Raw genomic sequence first — 22,761 nt, 5'->3', positions numbered from 1 at the left:
GAAGTGGGGGTGGGGGGGGGATTGGAAATTTGGAACTCCACATCGCTGGGTTTGCACAACAATGTTTTCCACCTCTGAGCACTTTTCCTAGAGGGGAGCACCCAGCAGCACCAACTTCTCACACAGGCAGCAGCTGATAGGTAATGAAGGTTTAAAAGGCCAATTAACCTTATTTTCAGAAAGGATTGGAGATGGATGGTTCCGATGACCATATCCATGTAACTTTTCAGACACTTCATGGACACTAATGGTGGCTGCAGAGCCTCCCTATGTCTCCATCAGCCTGGCCTCAGCTACGTTCCCACTGGTCTCATAATGGGGGCTGCCAGACTCCAATGGAGGTGGGGTCATGATGTCCTGCACTCCTGCCTCTGGGACCGGCCTGCCATCCCCAATTGGTTGGTGAACACGGAGACAGCCTGTTGATTGACAGCCTCCCATAAGATCCCGCTGGGGTTGGAGGGAAAGACATCAGACTCCAGCAGGGTCAGGATCCAGAAGTGGTTCCAACATCAGGTTCCAGAAGCTCATGGGAAAATTCAACCCAAAGCACACAGAGGTCCACAATATATAAGCAGAAGTTGTTTTTTTGAATAGCTACATGCTTATTATCAATTATTCCCCAAATTTTAGAAAAACCACGGTGTTTGTGAAACTTTAGCCATTTCTGCTGCTGCTGCTACTGTTGTAGTTGCTCAAAGCTGAACAGCATATAACTAAGATAAAAACAAAAAACTGCGGATGCTGGAAATCCAAAACAAAAACAGAATTACCTGGAAAAACCCAGCAGGTCTGGCAGCATCTCGAAACGTCAACTCTTTTCTTCTCCGCCGATGCTGCCAGACCTGCTGAGTTTTTCCAGCATATAACTAGCTGACTAACTATGGAAAGCTTCAGCTACCTCCTTAATGAACCTATGCACAGCAGCGAGGGGTTGCCTGGAATGACTTATAGATCCCCCTTGATCAAAGCAGCAAATAATACCTCCCAACTCCCCAAAACCTTTGCACCGCCAATAACACATAAGTCGGGAGTGTGATGGAATATGCTCCACTTGGGTGGATAATTGGAACTCCAACAGCATGTATGCAGCTCAACACCATTGAGCACTTAATAGCCCACTACCTTAAACATTCACTTCCGCCACCACTTGCGCACCATTGGCCACAGTGGGTATCATCTACAAGATGCACTGCAGCAATTGTCAAGCCTCCTTCAACAGCACCTTCCAAACCGTTGAACTCTACCACCTAGAAGAACAAAGGCAACAGGAACATGGGAACCCCATCACTTTCATGTTTCCCGCTGAGCCACACACTAAACTGACTTGGAAATATATTTTTGTTTGTTCATCGTCACTGGGTTAAAATCCTGGAACTCTCTACCTACCTAACGGCACTCTGGCAGCACCTTCAGCAACAACTTGAGAACACTACCCTCTCTAGAGCAATTTGGGGTGGGATGGCCTTTTGAACGACACCCATATCCCATGAGCAGATAAAAAATAACACTTCAGCAGCAGTCTCCTTACTAAACCTGCACTTACACACACCACTTTTCCTTTATCATGCCCAGACTGCTAACATAGTTACGGTAGACATGCTGCCTGGGGTAGTTCTGGCTGTGAATCATATATTTTGTATTACAAAGCTGCCGTTTCCCTCTCCTACTGTCACCACTGATGCTCAGCGAAATACCCAGCTGGGCAAATGGCTGCTAAAACTATGCTCCTAAGTAAAACCCTACTCTGTACAGTTCTGACCCAGCGTTAAATAGTCCCTTTGCAATTAATTAACATTGTGAGCAAGTCTGTGTGAGCTTTTCATGCGTGGACTTGAACAAGGTTCTAACAAGTTAAATTGGCTCTTGTCACTTTCCATTACTGTTTATGAAGCCTAGTTTTTGGATTGGAGCAGCACTCTTGTTTATATGAATGGTCTGTCTTTTTTCACCAGCAATGTGCTCATTTATATTCAGCTCTGCTTTTTCAATAAAATTATAAGACCGAAGAAAATATTTGCCTAAAGAAGTGAGCTAACAAACTTCTTTAGTTTTGATCTTTACGTTGTTTCATTTTTTGCCAGCAGAGGGTACATTGTTACAATTAAACTAGACTGTGGCAGCTTAAACCCAGCTAAGGATGGACAAAAAAAAAACTGCTACATAAAGCAGGGAATCATGAGAGTGAAGACTCAGAACTGAAATATACGCAACACTGGAAAGGTGCTTGATCCTTTGGGGCTAAAGGAATGATGCAAACTATCCTGTTGGACTCATTCTATTGGGCCTGATTTTAATTTCTGTGTAAAGTGAATGAGTTTTGAGTAAGTTAGAATCAGGCCCAATATTAATTATTGCTGAAAAAGGAGACATAGAAACATAAAAACTAGGAGCAGGAGTAGGCCATTCGGCCCTTCGAGCCTGCTCCGCCATTCATTATGATCATGGCTGATCATCCAACTCAATAGCCTGCTCCCGCTTTCTCCCCATACCCTATGATCCTTTTTGCCCTAAGAGCTATATCTAACTCCTTCTTGTAAGCATACAATGTTTTGGCCTCAACTACTTTCTGTGGTAACAAATTCCACAGGCTTACCACTTTCTGGGTGAAGAAATTTCTCCTCATCTCAGTCCTAAATGGTTTACCCCATATCCTCAGACCACTGGTTCTGGACTCCCCTACCATTGGGAACATCCTTCCTGCATCTATCCTGTCTAGTCCTATTAGAATTTTATAGGTTTCTATGAGATCCCCCCTCATTCTTCTGAACTTCAGCGAATATAATCCTAAATGATTCAATCTCTCCTTATATGTCAGTCCCGCCATCCCAGGAATCCGTCGGGTAAACCTTCGCTGCACTCGAAGCAAGTACATGCTTCCTCAGACAAGGAGACCAAAACTGCACACAATATTCCAGGTGTGGTCTCACCAAGGCCCTGAACAATTGCACCAAGATATCCCTGCTCCTGTACTCGAATCCTCTGGCTATGAAGGCCAACATACCATTTGCCTTCTTTACCGCCTACTGCACCTGCATTCTTACCTTCAGCTACTGGTATACAAGGACACCCAGGTCTCGTTGCACATTCCCCTCTCTCAATTTATAGCCATTCAGATAATAATCTGCCATCCTGTTTTTGCTACCAAGATGGATAACCTCACATTTATCCACATTATACTGCATCTGCCATGCATTTGCCCACTCACTCAGCTTGTCCAAATCACACTGAAGCATCTCTGCATCCTCCTCACAGCTCACCCTCCCACCCAGCTTTGTGTCATCTGCAAAATTTGGAGATATTACATTTAATTCCCTCATCTAAATCATTAATATATATTGTGAATAACTGGGATCCCAGCACTGATCCCTGCGGTACCCCACTAGTCACTGCCTGCCATTCGGAAAAAGACCTGTTTATTCCTACTCTTCGTTTCCTGTCTGCCAACCAGTTTTCTATCCATCTCAATACACTACCCCCAATCCCATGCGCTTTAATTTTACACGCCAATCTCTTATGTGGGACTTGGTCGAAAGCCTTCTGAAAGTCCAAATAAACCACATCCACTGGCTCCCCCTCATCAACTTTACTAGTTACATCCTCGAAAAATTCCAGTAGATTTGTCAAGCATAATTTCTCTTTCCTAAATCCATGCTGGCTCTGTCCGATTCTGCCACTATTTTCCACGTGCTCAGCTATTAAATCTTTTATAATGGATTCTAGAATTTTCCCCACTACTGACGTCAGGCTGACTGGTCTATAATTCAGTGTTTTCTCTCTGCCTCCCTTTTTAAATAGTGGGGTTACATTAGCTACCCTCCAATCTGTAGGAACTGATGGTGACTGACAGTTTCCATGGCAATACCACTTGCCAACCAATCAGCACTCTCTTCACATACAGTATAAATTGTTGTTTTCCCCCTTATATTGGTATTCTTGCGAATGAATGCAAGGTGAAAAGCTTAGACACGTATCTCTTTTCAGAAAAACTTAAGTTCTGTGCTACCAAATGACTATCAATATTAATTATTTTGATGATTGGAAATAGCTGACAAAAGAATTATTTTTATTGATTAACATGTGAATGTTGGCACAGGGTAACAGGGATATTAAGTATATTACTTACTATTTATTGGGTTTCCTGGGATGTAGCTGATAGTGAGTTAGCAAGGGGACTGCTGGACTGTGAGAGTGACAGAGGGGTAACATGACCAGGGAAAGTGTTTGGAAAGAAGTGAGTAAGAAACAAACTCAGAGACAGTGGGTGCAATTTTAACCTCACCCGAACTTGAGAAACTGACACAAGTGCTCTTAACGCTGGCTTTACTCTCCATTCAAGTTACGGAGCATAATATTGGGTAGCTTATAAACCCAATGAGTCACCCAATCACATGGCGAGTTAGATTAAAGTTGTCTCAGTGAAGTAAGCAGTATTTGATTGAACTGATTTCCTGGGAAAAATACTATTTTAGTGTGTAAAGGACCTGTTGCAGGTGTGATAGATCATCTAAACACTTTACTCTGTAACCTCCACCAGCCCTGCAAATCTCTGAGTTCTCTGTGTTCCTCTAATTTTGGTTTCTGCAACACCCCAGATTTTAACTGCTCTACCATTGTGACCATGCCTTCAGTTGCCTTGACCCCATACTGTGGAATTCCCTCCCTAAACTCTCCACATCTTGGTTCTCCTTACAGGGAGATAGTAGTAATGTCACTGGACTAGTAATCCAGAAATCGCAGGCTAATATTCTTGGGGGCATGAGTTCAAATCCCAACTTGGTAACTGTTGAAATTTAAATTCAATTAATAAAACCTGGAATTGAAAACTAATGGTGATGAAGAAACTATCTTTGATTGTTGGTTAAACCCATCTGGTTCATTGATTGCCGTCGTTGCCTGGTCTAGCCTATATGGGGCTCCAGATCCACAGCAGTATGGTTGACTCTTAAATGGCCTAACAAGCTGCTCAGTTCAAGGGCAATTAGCGATAGGCAACAAATGTTGGCCTTGCCAACAAATCCACATTCCATGAAAAGAATAAATAAAAAATAAAGCATACTTTAAAAAACATCTGTTTTAATACTTCCTTGGGCAGAATTTTACAGCGACCAGCACTAGTGGATTTGTGGTGTGTGGGGCCCGTAAAATTCCCTAAGTGGCCCTCCCATCAACCCCCTGCCCCTGACCTGTCTGCAATTTTAAGGGCGAGACCTAGGGCAGCCAATTAACGGCCACTTAAGGGCCGCTTTCTGCCCGACTGCAATTCTAAGGCTGGCAGTAGGAGGTCAAAGATGGGGGGATTCCTAGTAGGTTACCGGGGCGGGCAGGGGGTCTCCCTCAGGGGCCCCCTTTCCTGATCATTGTCTCCCCGCAAGGTCTGGCCCACCTGAATGTTCCCTAGTCCCATGCCTTTACCAATCAAAGACACACCTACCCTGGCTCCCGGGTCTCCCCTCCTGTCCCTGCTGCAAGACCCCTGCACTTATTTGGTCCTGGAGCTCCCGGCACTTGGAATCGTGAGGCTGCATGTAGTCCCTGCAGTGGCCACCAGTGGTGCTGCTGATACCAGAGAGCTTCTGGCCTATCAGATTGGCTGGCAGCTCTTTGAGGCAGGACCCGTGTGAGGGACAGAAATCCTGCCTCCAGGAAGACAAGTACCATTGTCCAGGATGTTGCCATAGCGCCATCTATCAGCATTGACAATGTGACCTGGGAGGTTGCTGATAGCTTCACATATCTAGCCTCCACAATCAGCAGCAATCTGTCACTTGCATCAGACGCATCACAAAAGCTGCAGCTGCTAACTTCAAGCTGAGTAAGAGAAGGTGGAACAACAAGTCTACCAAGCCTGTGTCCTCAAGGCACTCCTGTACAGTTTCCACCTTCGCTGTCTCAGACATAATCTCAGCATCTCTTAGTGGAACTAGGTCACTCAGAGGTCCTGGTGTGTGCTAATTCCATCAGCATACATTCCTCACCAAGCCAATGATGTCTGCATTGGCTCAGCTATGTTCATCTGAACAGTGAGTTGCCTACTGGGTCATAACCTGGGCATCTATGCCTCTACTACAAGGACACCTGTAAACAGGATATGAAGATGCTGGAGATTGACACTGACAACTGGGAGATGTTCACTGATGGCTGTGACCTCTGGAGGTGGATTGTTTGAAAGGGCACTAGAAGAGGTGAGCAGAAATGAATAGCTCAGCTGGCCCAGAGGAGGGCCCAGAGAAAACAGAGGCCAGCAAATGGTGCACCTTCTCAGCCCACTGTCTCCCTCTACAGCAAATGAAATAGAGACTGCTGAGTCACAATGGGGCTCCTGAGCCACACCAGATGATGCTTAACACAGAGCTGAAAACCATGGCACAAGCCTTCATCTTACAAAATCCCTTATGAGAGAAGAGGGAGAAACAATTTCCAGGCTCCCAGAATGTACAAGTGTCATTTTGTGTATGTCACACTGGGGGACTGCAGCTCCCCGAGTGTATCAATACTGACATCTGTATCTGTATGACAATCAAATATTGTGTCTCAATCTGTGAATGGTTTGTCTTGCTGTCAATCAGTAAAAAAAAATTGCTGCTTTAAGACAACCTAATATTGTGATTGAACAAACAAAATGATTTTTCAGGCCTGGAAATCAGATCTGGGGAGTACATTTGTCATTATTATTAGTTACGTAAACTGGCATTAATAAACAAAAAAGCTTTTATTTTTATCAAAGATTTACAACAAAATTCACTGCCCTAATACTACCTCCCCTCTCCCTGTGCCCTCGTAGTACTCTATTTCCTGACCTCCCCCAATGCAAACGTCAATTTCCTGGTTCACTTTTCTGTTGTGCTTTGTCTCCTGCTCAATTTATCAGCTCTCTTCCCCTGCTCTGCTCTCTATCCCAGCTCCCTCTGCCCTCTAATCTAATCTAACCATTTTACTACATTGCAACAGTAACCTAATCAGCTGTAAGTCACTTTAGGACACCCTGAGGTCATGAAAAGTGTTTTCTAAGTGCAAGTTATTTCTTTCAGAATGACAATTTTTACTGGCTGTTCAAGCCCATTCAGTTTGTCATTGGTGTCATGAAGTTATAGGGTTTGCGCTAAATGAAATACCAACTGATGGCCCTATGTGGTCAGGAATGCATTGGTTCTGCAGTAAGGGATGTGCAGTTTGTATTTAAAACCCCTACCTAGCCACTAGGGTTGCCAACCCCCCAGGATTGGCCCAGACTCTCCAGAATTGAAGATCAATCTCAGGTATACTTCTGTATGCTACCCTGGAGAAAAATCATAGGGTCATTACAAAAGATAGGGGTTCTTTTTTTACATTTTCTTTGAATATTTCTCTTTACCAGATATAAAAATATTGAAAATTGTTGTTGTCATGTTGGGGGGGGAGGTGTCATGGGATGGGGAGAAGGCTGTTTGGCTGACTGTCAAGCATCGTCCAGTAGAGTAATAAATTCTTTTACTTTCCATTTGGCATAGGAAGGCAGTGCGTCACAATGATGGATGTCTTGGTGTTATGGGGTTGTTCAGAGATTAACAACTTTAGACCATGAACTCTCTCCTCCATTGTTAATTTAAAAAGAAATTTCATCATTTTTCCCTATCAGACCCCTTCCCCTCATCACTCCCCATCACCCCCACCAACCCCCCCCCCCCCAACAAAAAGTGCCATCTGTCACTTGTTTTTATGTTTTGCTTTCACTGGGTGCAGACCCTTGTTCTGCTATTAACACATACTGCTATCTTACCTTCATACCACTATCAGCACCTTCTTTAGTCTTTAATACTACCATTAACACTCCCTTTGTCCTGTGTCCTTGACATCTTTGTCAAATTTTTCCTTAGCTCTCAACTATCCCTGACCTTCTATTTTGCTCCACTTGCTTCATCCCCTCTTACACAGTATAAACTTCATCTCATTTTTATTTTAGTTCTGAAGTAGTCATACGACTGCAAAATGTTGACTCTGTTCCTCTCTCCACAGCTGCCACCAGATCTGCTGAGATTTCCCAGCAATTTCTGTTTTTATTACAAGGATGGATGTGTTGGCTGGAGCGTGGTGGCAAGTGATGTGATGAAAGCTCCAGGAATACATTTAATCACAGTTGGCAACCCTACTAGCCACTGAGGCTCTCATTTTCAAGTTGCCATTACGATTAGGAATCTGAACACTAACCTAACTCTTGTTTACACATTAGCTTTGGCATCGAAGCACAACACAAAATCTGGCATATAACTTTAGCATGTTGAACTTTATAGTTGGTAAGCAGTAATGTCTCCTATATTCCTCTTACATTATGGGATTACAAGAGAATGTTACGTTAGATTTGTGATATCCTATATTCAGTAAATTAATCTAGAAGAGAGTTTAGTGAGAAGGGAAAGTGCTTATTTGAAAAGAATTTAAATATTTTGATATAAAATGACAAGTAGGCAGTACAATCAGAAAAAGTACATGAATTGTTAGCCTTTAAAGAATGAATAACACCCTTGAAATGCAACAAGGTACAAGTCAAACAATCAACACAAACATGTATGCAGCTTTAGCCCATGCTTGGGAATATTTCTTTCCCATGAAAAATCAAAAACAAAGTCAAAATAAAACAGAGCTCTATCCATGACTCTGTTGCTCATCAGCTCCCCAGCGTGACTTGTAGGGTAATATCCAGGAATGAAATCAGATGGAGAAACATATGTGAATATGTGTACTTAATCTTCACAGAAAAAGTCACACTGCTCCCATAGCACCTCTCACCTGGTTACCTCTTTCAGAAAGAATAAGATTGAATGAAAAGAGTCATAGACAAACAGGGAAATGAAAAGAAATAGTAAAGGAAAATGTGTGTACACAACACAGAGAGTGAAGAGAGGGAGAGAGAGCGTGGAATGCAAAAGAGAAAAACAAAGAGAAGAAAAAGGCACTAGAGGGAGAAATAAACGGAGGCACATTAATGGAAGAAATAGCGGGGCATTTTTTTAAAAAAGAAATTATATCTGTGAGAAATACGCCAAGAAATCAAGCACCTACAAAAACAACAATATGAATCGAGTACTAGTTACCCTCCTCAATATATGTCAGGGATTTTGGCAGTCAGATCACCCAGTCTGAATCTCATAACAGCTGGCCTGATTTAAGCGCACTAGTACATTTTCTGTGCCTTTATCCATTGGATGCTCATTTTCTCAGTGGAAGCATTCAGTCATGCAGCAAGTGGGTGCTTTTATTGCATTTAATTTGTCAACATAGTTGGATTCTGTGTCGTCTAAACCCACATAATGTATGTTACAGTATTTTTAAGTGTATTATGCATGAGACAATTTAATCATTTTAGCCAGTTTGTGTAAAAACATTATTGATTTCCAATAAATCTAAAACCAACAATTGTGTCACTTATTTTTAATGAATTCCAGTGGTTCTATAAATTAAAGCACTTTCATATGTAGTATAGATATACTGCAGATTTATGGCTAGGCATTTCTCTTACAGAGGGGAACAATTAAACTCTGCTTCAAATTTGCTTTAATAGCACACACATTTAGCACTGGAAGAGAAAGTGATGCAAACTCTTTTATTGGGCTTGATTCAATCCACTCTGCACCTTAATCGTTGGTTTAATTACTGATTTTCTACTTGAACAGTAATGCTTACTGCCTGTGATTAATTGATACTGCAAATGTAACTCGGCCAAAGCACATTTTCTCTAAGCATCAATAGCACATAGCCAGAGATGTGTGAAATTCAGATATAGATTACGCAAAAACTAACAGACTTTCAATTATAAAGAGTAATTACAGCTAGACTCATGGGGTAAGAGTTTCCTCCAAATACTGGCTGTAGCCAAGCAATCAGAAAGAGCTATGCCAGTTTTTCTCCCCGTGCTTATGCCAGTGCAACAATGGAAGAGCGGACCTTCTGTTCGCCCAAAGCCCTCAGCTCCCTCTGACTTCCCAGGATCAGTCTCATCTGTGAGTCTCCCAATGGTTTTTCCATCATGTCACCATGGACCCCATCTCTGTGGAAGAGGGGAAATCCATGCATCAAACCTGAGGGAAGCCCACAACATTTTTAACACTGATTTGAAGAATGTGAGGCTGAGTGTGTATGATTGCTTGATCGCACTCGCTTCAGGACATTTGAAATGTAAATTCCACAACCCCTCACCCAACACCACATGCCTGATACAAATTTGTACCCCAGGAATGAAAAACAACTCCAAAATCCAGCATTGCTGTGGTGAAAATGATGTGAAGCACATAATTTGCACATCACCTATTGGCCAAATATTGAACGCCTGATATGGGAAATCTGAGTGTTGGTATTGGGTAGCCGGAAGTTGGTAGAACGGCTCCATTCCCAGTCTTTCTTCCCACCTACTAGTCACTCCAGAGAGCCTACATTACTCTAGAGGAAAGTTGGCCCAAACATGGGTTTGATTTTTACTAAACTTCTGATTCAACAGAAATTGTCCCCTTATACATCCAAGCAAGTTCAAATATTAAAGTTACTTTTAGTCGCAACATGATGTTACAATTCCTATGGTGGAACCCAAAATCAAAATAACCAAATAGTGAATGAAGAAATTACCAACCAGGTTTCACTTTTTGTAATGTTTACTTAAACACAATTCAGAACCAATGTAACTTAAACATTAATTAACAGGCAAATATACTTCAAATAAAACTATAAATTTAACTTTAAAGAGTTATGGCCCTCGTAGATATGTGGCACCGCATGCTGCTCCAAATTTCTCTAACTCGGCCTCTGATACGTAGGATCTCTCACTTTCCCATTCAGTTGTGTCGGCCCTCAAGTCACATTTATAGACCAAAAAACCTATGTGGCCAGAAGAGCTGTGTGACAAAGGACAGCTACAGGCAAAGGAGAGCTACAGTGGAGGGGATAACAGAGAAGGAACATTTGCAATGAGCTGTGTGTGCATAATATAGTTAAACAGGATTTCAAGTCACATTCACCAGCAGCTGTATTCCATCCAATGCCCTTGGAGACAGTCATCGCTCAAATGGTACACTCCTGCAGAACCTCCTTAGCTAGGTTCACAACAGCCTTGTTGGCATGGACCCCCAGAGACTCTTTTATCTAACCTGTTTAATAAATCCGGTTAAATAGTTTGGTCGGCTCTGGCAAAACTCAGCAGCAGTAAAATAATCCAATTCATGATCCCTGCTCTCAGCCTGTCATTAGCTTTCAATTCTGTTTAACTGTATTATGCACACACAGCTCATTGCAAATGTGCCTTCTCTGTTATCCCCTCCACTTTGCCTGTAGCTGTCCTTTGTCACACAGCTCTTCTGGCCACATAGCTTTTTGGTCTATAAATCTTCCTTAGTGGTACTGCTTCCAGGCCAAGGGATACCAGGTAAATGGACTATTATTTATCAATAAATAGATACCTTTTATTCTGCATCCTATTTATTTTTGAATTGAGGGAGAGAAGTTTAATCAAGTGTTTCCTGTTGATCCTAATAGTACTAAAAATCACAAACTTTCCAGGAGTGATCATTGCATTGCACCTGTTTAGACAATTATAGATGTAGCTAAGCACGAAGATTAATATTGTCCTTATTTTCACACGGACTGCAGCAGTTCAAGAAGGCTGCTCACCACCACCTTCTCAAGGGCAATTAGAGATGGACAATAAATGCTGGCCCAGCCAGTGACACCCACATCCCACGTATGAATTTTAAAAAATTGTTTCCCAAAACAGCCGGACAGCTTTGCTATGGTCATGTCCCTCTACTTAAGTAAGCCAGCTGTGGGAGATAAATGAAAGGCTGAAAAGATATTCAGACTTATGCTCAACTATTCCTCATACAAGTGTTACCCATTTAACTGTACCATTTCATCCAACACCAAGCGGCTTCACTGCCTGCAGGTGGTGTAATAAAGAATCATTTAACTAGTTCACTCCGCTTTTGTTCAGTGATTCCCAAATTAAACAAAATGATAAATCTATCATACCACCATGCTTCTGCCTGATTATTTTCTATCTCCATGAATGCATCCATCCATAGATAATTTATATAACTGATGTATATTCCAGGAGGATAACCCACACAAAGAGAAAGAAGTTTTAGTTGGAGAAACATGGGGCAGAATTTTGCCCTCATCGGGCAGGCGTGGCAGGGGCTAGCGGGGATGGTCAGGAAGCCGACTGCCACCCGCGATTGGGCCGTGACTGCGATTACGCGCTAGCGGGCCAATTAAGGCCCGCCCAGCATGAAACACGCGCTGCAGCTGCCTGTGTGGGGTGGGCGCAGGAGGGCGAATGCTGCCTCAGGGAAATGAAGGTTTTTGAAAATAAAAAAGAAAGATTTTTAAAATGTTAACAACTCATTCCCCCCCCATGTGACCCTGTCACACGAGCAGGGGACATGTTAGAAATTGGTTTGAAAAATTTCTAATTTTTTTTTTTAATGGCTGATCAAAACCTCGTCCCGCCCGTGGATGAGGTTTTGCGAAAAAATCCAAAGGCCGCTTGGCCTTTTCGCCTGCTCGCCAACCGTAAGGTTGGACCGGCGGCAAAAAGTTTCATTTAATTAGATTTTTAATGGCCTTTATAGGCCTGTTAATTGTCGGCGGGCACACTGCCGACACCCACGCGCACCAGTCGACTGAAATATCATGTGAATACGCGATGATGTCAGGACGTTCGCCCAACATCATCACGCGTCATTTTACGCTCATTCGGGTTGGGCGCGCACCCGCCCGACGAGCGCAATATTTTGCCCATGATAAAAAGATGAAAGTGTACAATGTGGCAGGGTGAACTCGTATATGAAAATTCCCATCTGAAAACACCAAATCATAAGCCATGCCATCAACAGCAACAAAATGAATTTACGTAGCACATTGAACATAACAAAGCACTTCACAGGATTCGTTGAACCACATAAAGAGATGTTAGGATGGTTGACAAAAGTGGGTCGAAGAAGTGGGCTTTAAGGAGCATCTTAAAGGAAGTGAGATATAGAGAGAGTTGAGAGGTTTAGGGAGGCATCTCCAGATCTTAAAGGCTTGGCAGCTGGAGGCGTAGCTGTCAGTGGTGGAGCAATTAAAATCAGAATGTGCAAAAGGTCAGAATCAGGGAGTGCACAGATCCTGGAGGGTTGTGGTACATAGTACCTAGCAGAGCAGTAGACTGGCATAACATTGTCTCCTTGCCCTAGCAGGCATGTGATAGTGAGCAGCCTAACAAAAGGCCAGAAAATATATTTTCACCTTGAGAGGAGAGTGAAATATTCCTCCAAAATTAAATGTGCTGAATCTACAGATCTGCAAGTTGCTTATTTTTAACTTGACTTTTCCCAGTTACTGTCTTTTTTTTCTGGTATTATTTCATTGCTAGTAATGGCTGTGGTATCATGTTCTTGTGCAAATTCTTAAAGACATGAATGTCAGAAGGGACTAAGTGATGGACTAAGTTACTTAGAGGCAAAAGCGATGGATTCACTTGAAAATGTTGAGAGGAGGACAAACCTGATAAAAACTGATACATGTTGTTGGTTCACATCAGCACAAAGCATTGGAACTTCAGAAGATGGTTGTTGTATTGCCATGTTGTTGAAGTACAGTTAAGTCACTCATCTAAATAACTGCTTCTTATAAATTCAGAAACTAAAGCTCTTAAGTATTCAATGATTTTGAAAAACTTTGAAAAGCAGGCAGCACTACCAGGCAATATTGCTTTATTGCAGCAGAAGGAATACCAATGATTTGAAAATTACTTTTGGTATTGAATGTAACATTCCATTCCATATAAACAGCCTATTTACTCGGCTGTTCTGAGTCATGTCATTCAAACTACTTAAGATTTGGATGGAGATTCATTCAGGACATCTAAATCTTGGTGCATTATGCTCCATCTGAACTGAAATAGATGTACTTTGTACATAGGCCAACATAATCTATTCAAGGTCATCCTCCATTACTGTGAAGAAGATGGTGTAGTGGTAATATCATTGGACTAGTAATTCTAAAGCTTGAGTAGAACATGGGTTCAAATCCCACCACAGTAACTGGTGGAATTTAAGTTCAATTAATAATTTGCAATTAAAAGCTAACCAAATGGTGATCATGAAACTGTGTTGATTGTTATAACAACTGATGTGGTTCACTGGTTCCCCTCCTGCTGTCCTTATAGTCTGTCCTACATGTGACTCCAGACCCACAACAGTGGTTGACTCTTAACTGTCCTCTGAAATGTATCGAGTTGCTAAAATGTCCTAAAAGGAATGAACCCACATGGACCACCTGACATCAACCTAGGCACCAGAAATGACAAGAGCACACCAAGCCCTGTTGACCCTGAAAAGCCCCCCTTACTAACATCCAGGAGCTTGTGCCAAAATTTGGAGAGCTGTCCTGCAGACTAGTCATACTCATGGAACCATACCTTACAGACAGTGCTCCAGACACCACCATCACAATCCCTGGGTATGGGCAGACCCACTGGTGGTATACAGCTAAGAGGGAGTTGCCTGGGAGGTCTCAACATTGACTCTGGACCCCATGAAGTCTCACAGCATCAGGTCAAACATGGGTAGTGAAACCTCCTGTTGATTACTATCTACTGTTCTCCATCTCGCTGATGAATCAGTACTCCTCAATGTTGATCTGGTTGTGGCCTACCCCTGATGACCTTTCATCCCCTTGTTTATCACAAATCTATCTATCTCTACTGTAAAACTATTCAAAGACTCTGCTTCCACTGCCTTTTGAGGAAGACAGTTCCAAGGACTCACTACTGTCTGAGAGAAAAAAATTCTCCTCATCACTGTCTTAAATGGGCAACCCTTAGTTTTAAATGGTGACCCCCTAGTTCTAGACGAAGGCCCGTCTTCACATTGAGGATACCCTCCATCGTGTTGTGCGGCCCTACGACCATGCTAAATGAGATAGATTTTGAACAGATCTCATAGCTCAAAACTGGACATCCCTGAGAAGGTTTGGGCCATCAGCAGCAGCAGAATTGTATACAACCACAACCTGTAACCTCAAGGCCCAGCAAATCCGCCACTCCACCATTACTAACAAACTGGCTCAATGAAGATTGCAGGAGCAGAAGCAGGCATACCTAAAAATGAGGTGTCAATCTGGTGAAGTGACTACACAGGATCACTTGCATGCCAAACTGCATATGCAGCATGCAATAGTCAAGGCTAAGCAATCCCACAACCAACGGATCACACCTAAACTCTGTAGTTCTGCCACATCCAGTCATGAATGGTGGTGGACAATTAAACAACTCACTGGAGGAAGAGGCTCCGCAAATATCCCCATCCTCAATGATAGGAAGCCCAGCACGTCAGTGCAAAAGACAAGGCTGAAGCATTTGCAGTTATCTTCAGCCAGAAGTGCTGAATGGATTATCCATCTTGGCCTCCTCCTGAGGTCCCTAGTATCACAGATGCCACTCTTTAGCCAATTCGATTCACTCCACATAATATCAAGAAATGGCTGAAGGCACTGGATATTGCAAAGGCTATGGGCCCTGACAACAGCCCAGCAATAGTACTAAAACAAAAACAGAATTACCTGGAAAAACTCAGCAAACTTAGTACTAAAGACTTGTGCTCCAGAACTAGTCACACCCCTAGTTAAGCTGTTCAGGTACAGCCACAACACTGGCATCTGCCCAGCAATGTAGAAAATTGCTCAGGTATGTCCTGCCAAAAAAAGCAGGACAAATCTAACCTGGCCACTTACTGCCCCATCAGTCTACTCTCCTTCATCAGTAAAGTGATGGAAAGTGCCATCAACAATGCTTTCAAGTGATTGCCTTTGACATCGAGGCAACGTTTGACCAAGTGTGGCATCAAGGAGCCCTAGCAAATCTGGAGTCAATAGGGATCAGAAGGAAAACTCTCCACTGGTTTGAGTCATACGTAGCACAAAGAAAGATGGTTGTTGTTGTTGGAGATCAATCATCTGAGTCCTGAGACATCACTGCAGGAGTTCCTCAGGGTAGTGCCCATGCCCAACCATTTTCAAATGCTTTATCAATGACCTTTCCTCCATCATAATTTCAGAAGTGGGGATGTCATGGATGATTGCACAATGTTCAGCACCATTCACGAATCCTCAGGCATAGAAGCAGTCCATATCCATTTGCAGCAAGACCTGGACAATATCGAGGTTGGGGCTCATAAGTGGCAAGTAACATTTGTGCCACACAAGCCAGGCAATGACCATCTCCACCAAGAGAGAATCTAAATATCACCCCTTGACATTCAATGGAATTACCAATACTGAGTCCCTCACTATCAACATCCTGAGGATGAACTGACCTAGCCATATAAATACTGTGCCAAAAGAGCAAGTCAAAGACTGGGAATTCTGCAGAGAGTAAGTCATCTCCTGACTCCCAAAAGCCTGTCCACCAACTACATGGCACAAATCAGGAGTGTGATGGAATACTCCCCACTTGCCTGGATGAGTGCAGCTCCAACAGCACTCAAAAAACTCAACACCATCCAGGACAAAGCAGCCCATTTCATTAGCACCACATCCTCTGCCTTCAACATTCAAATCCTCCACCACTGACAACAGTGGCAGCAGTGTGTACCATCTACATGATGCACTGTAGCAATTCAACAGGGCTCCTTCAACAGCATCTTCAAAACCTGCAATCTCTACCACCCAAAAGCCCAAGGGCAGCAGACACATGGGAACACCACCACCTGCAAGCTCTCCTCCAAGCCACACACCATCCTGACTTGGAAATATATCGCTGTTCCTTCACTGTTGCTGGATCAAAATCCTGGAACTCTCTTTCTAACAGCACTATGGGTGTATCTACACCACGTGAACAGCAGCAGTTCAAGAAGGCAACACACTACCAATTTCTCAAGGGCAATTATGGGCAATAAATGTTGGTCTAGCCAGTGATGTCCATATCCCATGAATGAACATAAAAAAAGGGTCTGCAGAACAGCTTTTGAATAGACAGCTCAGAGCCACTGTCGGCATCTTCAGATATCTCTAAAAATGTCTCTAGTGGTACCATCACATCAACACTCCTGTTCCCTTTACCCTGTGACACCTGCTATATGTACCCACACTATGAGATGAGTCTTAGGAGGAACATCAAGACCCTAAGAGGTGTTTTTGCTGCCTTGTCAGGTCAAATGGGAACTGCAGTATGCTCCAGCTCATTTGTCCTACCTAATGACAATCTGCTCAGCCTGGACAACTTCACCATCCGAATAGACCGGGACTTGGACACTTCTGGTGAGGTGACCTTGGCCTCCAAGGAGAGAGAGCAACACAGAAGTGAGCATCTGGATAACGGTCACTTAGGTAACTCCACAGTGGCTGCTGCAAGAGACAATCAAACCCAATCAATCATTTAGGACTTCTCTTCTCCTGAACAGTGTTCCATTGTCACCATTGAATTAACTGCTTCTCTCCCACTTTCATAAGGGACTACGCATTCAATCCAATGTCAATTCTAGAATATCACAATAAATCGGACCTCTTTGTCCCTATACCCAATAATAATTATCTGATTAAATAAGAGAACATAAGTGCAGTTTTTGTGTACAAGTGCACATTCTCTTTTAATACAATGAACTTCAAAGTGAGCAGACACCAACATATTCTTTCTTCACACCATGCGTCCTTCTGGCTATCTAAACTTGTTTGTTCTATTTCCTATTCTACTGCTCCTCCTAAGTCTAACATGATCAGGTAGCATGAGAGGCATTTGGCTGGTCCTGTGCCTCAAAACTCTCATGGGACCGAGGTGGCTTTCCTCTCCTGGAAGCTTGTCCCTGCCAGCCAGGGTACCTCAGTTGTCTGCATCTCTGGAGTTTCTGCCTTGCTATCCCGATATTGCCTTCTAAACACAACAGGCATGGTCACTAAGGAGGAAGATTGGAGTCTTGGCATATTCTATCTTCCAAAAAAACAGCAGCTTCAGGAACAAGTCAACTCCAGCTCCCACCATTCTATTGTTCCCTGGAACGGTCTCCCTGCTATCAGTGAGATGGCTCATCTAATGGCAACTTCTAGATCCTGAAAATCTTGAAAGGCCACAACCTGCAACATGGCCTCCAGGTGCTGCCCCAGAAGAGCAATCTGTGCTCTAGTAGAGGATGAGACATTGACTGGGCCTAAACTACTTCTAAGATGGGGGTCATGCCTACAAATTCCAGAAAAGCTGCCAAATAGTCCATTGATCCAGCAATGAAGAAAAAAACTTAATGTTGCCACAAATGATGATCATGGACTCTAGAGTAGCTCCTGTCAACTGCCACACATTCTCAGAGACTATCCCCAGAGCCTGTCCCTTGTCATGTTTCTCCTCAAAAATCTTTCTTTTCAGGTGTACCCATGAGTTCTGGGTCCCAGAGCTCCAATACCAAGGGTTAATTAGCGGTTGCCTGTAGATGGTGAAAAGTATGCTGGTTCCCAGGATGTGGACTGGGCAGTGTGTTACTTTGCCTGACCTAATCAAGTCATTAAACTTTACGAGACACTGGTATTTTTGGAGGGATTTTCAAGGCTTCAGAGGTCGGCTTATATGCTGACAGTTATGGTAATTGTAAGAGTTATTGTCAAAACATCTTATAAGCTGTTTCTCAAGTCATGGTACACCAGAGGCAAGAGCACTGAAGAGATGCCAGTACAGTGTCTTCAAATCATATAACAAAATTATACAAAACTGGCTAGGATCATAAGAAGCATATTGAGATTAGAAATTTATATGATAATTTTTGGTGCTCCCTTTTAATATTTGCTTTCTTTACTCTGATATTATCAAATGGAATGCTTTCAGATATTGCTCATTTTCATATATTACTTTTATCTCTAACTGATTTTCACAGCTTGTGTTAAAACTGTATTGTTTTCATCACCAAGTGCTCAGCAAATCTTGCTTGTTTGCAGTTTTTTTATGCTAATTTGATTCTAGTGGTGCCACTTTCAATCTCAATGCTTCAGCCGATGCTCTCTCTTAACCTCATGCAACTAACTTTGTAAGCAAATATCAACGATAACCCACTACCATCGGACCGGCCCTTAACCTCATGTATTTCTTTCCTCCACTTCCCTTATAATAAGGGAAGAGAACGATCATCAATGGTTAAAAGCTTTTGCAAAAAGCAATACCTCTAACCCGCTTCATGCTCAGAAGGAAATGCTATAACTCCTCCTCATGGTTAGTGAGACCGATCTTTTTAGAACACATTTCTCAAGTGAAGAACCATGCACCTCTTTTATTAATTGACAGGTGACCTTTCACTTTTTATTATGTAGCTGAGACATTTCTACAATCAACACCATGTTGGTCTGCTGATATTTACAAAGAACATATTCACTTAGTTGTTCTGCCTTCCATTTATTCCACAGCAGGGGAAATGTCACTTGGACGTCAGGAGGCTTTTGAGATCTTCAGGAGGGACTATGCTGACAGCATGACTATTGAAGACAACAAACAGCTTCTGAAGCAGAGGTGAGTCAGTTCTGAACGGTACCGGCACGCAGACCCATCTTCCATCACACTCATTTCAATGTCCCAAACATTTACAATGCAAAATTTTTTACAAACACATTTCCATCTGTTCCTATTCAGGAGAAGTTACATTGTTTGCCATTATGAAATTTGAACTCTTGATACTCTTTTTGAGTAAACCTGTTTCCATCTGTTTCAGATGAAGTTACATTGTTTCATAGTTTGCCATTGTGAGATTTAAACTCTTGATCTTGGGGTTACAAACCCAGTAACATAACCACTTGGCTATTTAGGCCAAGCCAACATCTATAATGCAATTGGACCCCTCATAAGCATTAGTTAACGAGATCATCAACTACTTTCAGATTAGTTGCAGATTGATTTCTACTGATTGCTGCTGTGTTTGTAGAAGTGCTGTGACTTTTCTACTGTTATTTACTGGTGAAGTTGACAGGAAGTGGTTTTCATGCAGTGAAGGTCTTGGTTCTGACTTCAAGAGTTCTGGTCTGACCACTTGCTCCCAGGCATCGATGCTGGAGTTACCATCCTCCTTGGCTTGCAAAATGACAAGGAGATGGAGCAGAGACAATTCAGAGGAGGACAAGCTGTACTTCCACTCCAGATGGCTTTGCAGGATGACCTTGAGTAACTCTAGCCCTTGAAGGCCCAGCTTTGGATTGCATCACCTCTACATGTGTGGCAGCAGTTTGGACTGGCTGACAGTCAGCAGAAGGTACACTGGCAGGGTGGCAGTACTGGGAAAATGAATGTTGTCATCTTGAGAGAGGACACTAAATTTGGGCTCCTCAGAGCCACAGCTGTTTCCCAGAATGACCGGGGTGATTTTAAGCACATTCTTAGTGGGTTTATCAAGTTTTCATGAGTGGGAACGTCGGTGTTGCTTGAAAGCGTCAAACTAATAGAGCAGTAGCTACACATAACATGAACTAGTTATCCAGTAGAAAGTGAACTGAACATGATTCCAAACTGGTGGCAAATTTTGAATCATAATACATATTCTGTATCACACTGCAGCTATCACAATTGAAATTTACTTAAAGCTGAGGGACATAAATCTAAAATAATTTATTATGTATAACTGCTGCAGTTTTACAAACTGTCAAGAGTTCACAAAATTGTATGGATGAATCAATTAATTTATAATCACAACTGAAATGCAGTTTAGTTGACATTTGCAGGTCACCTTAGAACAACATTCTTCTAGAATAATTGCAGAACACTGGCTTGTAAATTGTTTTTGTGCAACTGTCAATCATGTCATACTTTCAAAAATTGGCATTAAGGCCCTAATTAATATTTTGATTAATAGACATAGCGACAAATTGATCTAATTTACAGTTCATGCAATTGTGCCAAGGTAGAATATGTGTTCTGTGACCAGTAGGAATCAAATAAATCTGAAATATGACATTGCTACAAAAAATTGTTAAACAGCATCTTGTAAAATCTTGTTAATTTTGCAGGAAAGATCCAGTAAAATTACATTCTGATTCTATAGGGTATTAATAAATGAAAGAAAAATCAGCAAAACTTCTGTTACTGTTTAAAAAAGTAGTGGCAATATCCGGAGATATTAAGAGCATTTGCTGTCATATTAAGTGCTGGAAAATGCTTGTGCTTTTGTCCAATTTTGTGCTATTATGAAATGATGATAAGTGTTTAAAGAAGGAATGTAACTCAATTAAAAAATTGAGTTCTTTAGAATTTTTTTTAAAAGCTGTTCATTCTGTCAAGCTTACTTTGACAAGCAGACCAGGGCTAAGGTCTGTCAATATATTGTTACCTTCTCATTTCTTCATCGACCAAACTGCAACATTTTCTGTCAGCAACTTGTCACAGTTAATCTTTATATCTTGCAACATTATTGGTTTCTCCAGTTTCCTTTGACACAATTCATTACGTTGATAGCAACTCATTCCAAGATATAATAGTCTCCTGTGAGATGAAAGATTAGTTCATACACGTTTTACAACATCTCAACCATAACAAACCTTTGTTACATCATATGCCTAAATATATAATTTGTCTAAATGACTTGTGTTCACAAATGAAAAACTACTGTTCAATATCTTTGCTTGAGTGGCCATTATTCAAGTGTGAACTTGGGACAACATGTCAACTGTGGCCAATTCCACAAGGTACTGTTTGGCATCATCACCTAGTACCTATGGAACTGTACTACAGTGCATTTAGCAAAGATGGTGAGAACCATGGAGGGAGGAAAATTAATTATATTCCTTTTGTCCAATAAGCTCCTTGATTTCTGTTCACAATTCAACTCAAAACCTGGGACCATCTTTTCTTCATCTTTAAACTTTTCATAAATAAAACAACCACATCTTACAACCTGTGGTACCAGTACAATTAATAAAGCATTTCAGTAACACCACCTTGGATTAACATTCTGTGCAATACTTCAGCATTTTATCTTCTTATCACTGTCGCAATATTTTCAATGTCCAGTCAAATGTTACATGTAAATCATAACTCAATTTATGTAATGATGTAACCTTAATCTAATAGTAATCTTCAGTAGCAATAATAGTGTTTTAGCACTATCCGTTGTGTTACAGCCAGGTTAGGAGGGGTGAACTGATTCTTCTCTTTGTCCCTGGGCTGGTAATAACAGAGTTTGAATGTTTTCTTAATATGTAATAACTTAACTCTATATAGTTCGGTGTAAGAATTAAGCCAGCCAGGTTCCTTAAGTTAACAAATAAGGAGTTAGTTTTGGTACTAAAACTCACTCAGGTAAAGGTACAGAAATTATTAACAAAATAGTTTAAAATGTATGAATATTTCCAACTTCCCACTAATGCAAAAACCAGTACAATTAATATAGCATTTTAAGTAACACCACCTTGGATTAACTTCCCCAGGCACAGACAAAAATAAATAAAACTTTACAGAGTATCAGATGCTAAGACTTGGCCAAGCTAAAAAGAAGGTAAAGTCAGAAAAATTATTCAGGGGTTATCTGACTGCTGTTCACAACTAGAGAGTCACTTTTCACAGTGGCTTCCAGTACCTTGGTTTCTCACTGAAGCAGGTACTTTGCAGTTGTGACTGGTTGGTTTTCATTTCTCTTGAAGACAGTGGTTTTGAGTTGGAATCCTCCTTTAAGAGGTCTCACTTTACAGCAATGAGGTCTTCTGGTGGGTTTTTAATTTCACAAACAGGGCTCAGCTTTGTTGAGAGATGTTTCAGTGAGGGGAGGGGTCAGGCTGTTGCCCCTACTGTCCCCATGGCAGTCT

The 22,761-nt window shown here is 41.9% G+C and overlaps 1 pseudogene; it reads right to left on the bottom strand.

Moving 5' to 3' along the window:
- Window positions 1-19,056: 19,056 nt before the first annotated feature.
- On the bottom strand, window positions 19,057-19,250 carry LOC121285726 (annotated as a pseudogene).
- Window positions 19,251-22,761: the final 3,511 nt, after the last annotated feature.

Source organism: Carcharodon carcharias, chromosome 1, assembly GCF_017639515.1.
Source record: "Carcharodon carcharias isolate sCarCar2 chromosome 1, sCarCar2.pri, whole genome shotgun sequence".
Lineage (NCBI taxonomy): Eukaryota > Metazoa > Chordata > Chondrichthyes > Lamniformes > Lamnidae > Carcharodon > Carcharodon carcharias.
Note: the sequence above shows the minus strand (reverse complement) of the source record. Positions and strands in the feature narration are given on the sequence as shown.